Source organism: Doryrhamphus excisus, linkage group LG11 (genome assembly GCF_037039965.1).
Source record: "Doryrhamphus excisus strain RoL-2023G ecotype Guam linkage group LG11, RoL_Dexc_Guam_v1.1, whole genome shotgun sequence".
Lineage (NCBI taxonomy): Eukaryota > Metazoa > Chordata > Actinopteri > Syngnathiformes > Syngnathidae > Doryrhamphus > Doryrhamphus excisus.
Window position 1 is genome coordinate 3,183,209 of NC_136367.1, and position 4,259 is coordinate 3,187,467.

A 4,259-nucleotide genomic window follows, 5' to 3' on the forward strand; every position below is an offset into this window, starting at 1 on the left:
ACAATTCTTATTTGTATAACAAAATAAATTAGATTTGATATAAGCATGCTTCCTATATCGAAATAAAAGTTGTTATGGTTACTTAAAAAAGTGTAAATGTTTTTTGTTTAATTTATTGTCGCCACAGCATCTCCACCTCCTATGGAATCTGTCTAATCGTTTTCTTAATACATGCCTCTTTTTTTTGTTAGTATATTTTGTATATCTCTGTTCATCCACTCCCGAATGTGCTTTTTCTTAATAAACATTGTGAACTCTGCTGTCTGTGTAATACACTTACATTGTTATCACATTTCTGTTTAGCTTCATTGTTTTTATTTTTCAAGTACTTTATTTCACCATTTATAATGGAAACATTTTGCTTTCATTATGACGTCATCACAAAAAGAAGACCGGAACTGATGTGTTGCAGTTGTAGTTGCCCGTAGGTCCTTTTTAAGGTGTGGGTACATCCTCCCCCCTCCCCGTCGGAGGAAACTTGGAAAAGCCACGTGAACGGTCAGTATTCTTACAAAGTAACTCAAATAAAAACGTATATCACATAAACGTCTTAGAATTATATTGTGATATAGCGTTGGTGGAAAAATACGAGTGTTTAAAGTATGGAAGTTATTAGTTTGGAAGTATAGGATGTGTAGCAAGCTAGCGCTTTTACCGCTTGTGTGCGGTGGGGAGCAGAGAAGAGCGAATTAACCCTTTTTATGCCAAGCTAACGGCTATCGGTCCATTGTGATAGTATATGTTGTTATATTGTACAGTATGTGTTATCTTGCACTTATTGGTAATTTATGTTTGAATGTATTGTGGACTGAGTTCTGTGTATAGATATTTTGTAGAACTATAACATTTAATATATGTATTATTTATTATGTAACTTGTTTGTTGCTGTGACAGCACTGTGTTAATTTGACTATGCAGTAGTACAGATAATTATTACAATTAATATGCTTTGGGAAAGATTTATCTTTTTAAATATGTGAAGTACTTTTTTACTATTTTTTTATCAATATATGTTATATAATGTGAATAGGTTATGTTGGCACTTTTTTAATGAATTGCATGTGTTTTCCAGGGGTCAGACGGTGAACCCGAATATCTCCATGACATCTCCACACCTGCTCATTCTCCGTTCGAACCCTGCATGACCTTTTCAAGGTTAACCATTTGACTTTATTTGGGTTTTATTTTGCAGTGATTTACTTTTCTTGATTATTACATGACAGTTAAGTATGTTTTTTTTGTAGTTTTTCTTGTCATATTATGTTTTTTTTTAATTATTTTTATGTTTTTGCCTCAAAAGGCCATCCAAGCTGAATGTACAGTGATCTTCTACATATTGTATATATAATAAAAATTATATATCTATATTATTATACCAAAAGCATTGTAATAATACCAAAGCTCTGCAATAGGAAGTGCTGAGTCATGCGGATTTAGTACTCCGAACATTTAAGACAGCAGAGCCGAGCCAAGCACAAAGCACTTCCTGTGCGCCTTCCAGTGAAAATGTCTGAGACTATTTTAGATTACTGTCCATACAGACTCCTGATTTAATACTCTGCTGCTCTTCATTTCACCCTTTCTCATTTAAATCATTCTCATTTTCTCTGCGCGCTACTACTCCCAACCCCCCCCCTCCTTCTCCCACAGTCTACCTCTCCTTGCCCTGCCCCGGACAGCTAACATCATCAACATCCAATAAAAGATAATTCTATCTTATAAAATCTTCAGATAAGGACCTGTGGTTCAGCAAGCTTTTAGAGGGTTGATTAAATGGAATCTATTACAGCCCTTGGAAAAAAAAAACCTGCTTTTATTTAAATGTTACTTTGAATGAAGGAATAACTGAGTGTTAGATGAGCTTCAGTGTAGATTATGTGTAATTGGATATTTAAAAGAGACGTAAAGATTTCTCTATTCGCTTTTCAGTCAAAATGTAACAAGCTGCAATTCAGGGGAAGATTGAAGCGCGGCTTGTGCAAGACATTTAATAACTTGAAATGTCACTTCAGATTACATTGTAAAAAAAATATTGAATGCAGCAATAAACACCTCTTTCAATGTCATTGAAAGACAAACGGCACTGTAAAATATATATAATTACATGCAAAATATTTTAAAAATATTAAATATTTCATTTTTATTACATTAATCACTTAAATTAATTAATAAAATCAAACAAAAAATCTATGTATGAATGGGATGATAAAAAAGGCCTTTTTAGAGACATAAATGCTTCTTTTAAATCTTCCAAAATAATCAAGTACTGCTTCCACGATAAAATATGTAGATTTATTCAAATATTATCAGGAAATATTTAATTGTCATAATTTAAAAATACCCCCTCCTCCTCACACTGGCATGATATAAATATATATTTTAGGCCTTCTTTTTGGGGATATAAACGCATCATGATCAGGTGCTGCTGTGGCAGCAAATGATAATTTTTGTTTTAAAGTATATTTATTTAATTGAAATGTAATTAAGTGTTTTAATAATTTAGAAATTCTCCCAAAATAAAAAAATGTAAACATATTTTGCCCCTTATTTTTAGAGAAATAAATACACATTTTAATTTCTTCCCAAAAATGCTACTGCTGCTAATAAGCATTTTCTAAATTATATATTTATTCACATATCCATGAAGGTAAAAAAAAAACAAAAGAATGATTGAAAAGTAATTTATTTTATAATGATATTGTATTTTTTTCATAATGTCATTATTTATTTCCCATCTGCAATATGAAGGCCAAGAAAAAAAAATGGTACAAATGATTTTATTTCACTGGAATCCCATGCCAAATCATATTTTCTCATTAAAAGAAAATAAAAGAAATGTAATATAAAAATAAATATCATCATCAAGGCATAATTAACAACTGAAAAGAAGTTCATAGTATAAAGTTCCAAACTTTTTATTAAAAAAAAAAAATCAGAATTGTCAAACCTGTAAAAAATAGGCGCATAACAATGCGACACGATCGCTTCCAAACTGGCATGCTGTATTTTGAACATTTCAGTCGCTTTCAACTCGGTAAATCAGAATATTGGAAGTAAAATGAAGTGAAGAGGCCAAGTAGCGCAACAGGACACCATTAGTCCTTTTGTACGCTTTCTTTAGTGGAGTATCCCTGGCAACTGCAGTACCTGTGAGACACTGATTATCATTCTTTTCCTCACTGCCAAGCCTATGAGAGCTCACCATTAACAGGCCATAGGTCCGCGTTGTCAGAACGCTAATAGAGCCAACGTGTTCTTTTTAAAGTGTCATTCTGGATTACGGCCATAACGCCGGGGTGAGAGTGGACCTGTAAGTGTCTCTACAAGACCTGACAGCATGCTTCCACGGCCCCCCTGACGTTCTCACAAGACGTCATGGTTGCATTCCGAGGCCTTGGCGCCTACCCGGCCCAGGTCCCCCGCAGCCACCTGACACCGCGGTAATTTCATCTGACAGGTGACTTAACAAAGCTTTGGTCCGTGGCAGGCGGCAAACCAAAGACTGGATATAAGTCGGGTGCTTCAGTTTTGGTGTCAGGCAGCAGCTTCATTCCCTATCAATATTTCTATTTGGGATGCGGAAAGGGAATCAGACGTTTCAGGCTGAACTGTTTCAGTTTCATTCATTCATTTTCTACCGCTTTTCCACACGAGTGTCGCAGGTGGTGCTGGAGCCTATCCTAGCTGTCTTCGGGCGAGAGGCGGGGTACACCCTGGACTGGTGGCCAGTCAATCACAGGGCACATATAGACAAACAACCATTCACACTCTCATTTATACCTATGGACAATTTGGAATCGCTAATTAACCTAGCATGTTTTTGGAATGTGGGAGGAAACCGGAGTAAAGAAAACCCACAGGGCGAACATGCAAACTCCACACAGAAATGGTCGAGGGTGGAATCGAACTTGGGTCTCCTAGCTGTGAGGCCTGCATGCTAACAACTTGACCGCCGTGCAGCCACTATTTTCATTCATTCAGTCATTTTTGACCGCTTTTCCACACGAGGGTCGCGGGGGGTGCTGGAGCCTATCCCAGCTGTCTTCGGGCGAGAGGCACGGTACACCCTGGACTGGTGGCCAGCCAATCACAGGGCACATATAGACAAACAACCATTCACACTCACATTGATACCTATGGACAATTGTGAGTCGCTAATTAACCTAGCATGTTTTTGGAATGTGGGAGGAAACCCACAGGGAGAACATGCAAACTCCACACAGAGATGGCCGAGGGTGGAATCGAACTTGGGTCTCCTA

General features: G+C 36.6%; 1 long non-coding RNA gene across 1 annotated transcript; it reads left to right on the top strand.

Annotated features, from left to right (window-relative positions):
* The first annotated feature begins 423 nt into the window (after positions 1–423).
* LOC144901247 (uncharacterized) lies at positions 424–3,589 on the top strand. The gene is made up of 3 exons (XR_013629406.1): positions 424–498; positions 1,073–1,155; positions 3,266–3,589. It is a non-coding gene; the product is annotated as an uncharacterized LOC144901247 (long non-coding RNA).
* Positions 3,590–4,259: the final 670 nt, after the last annotated feature.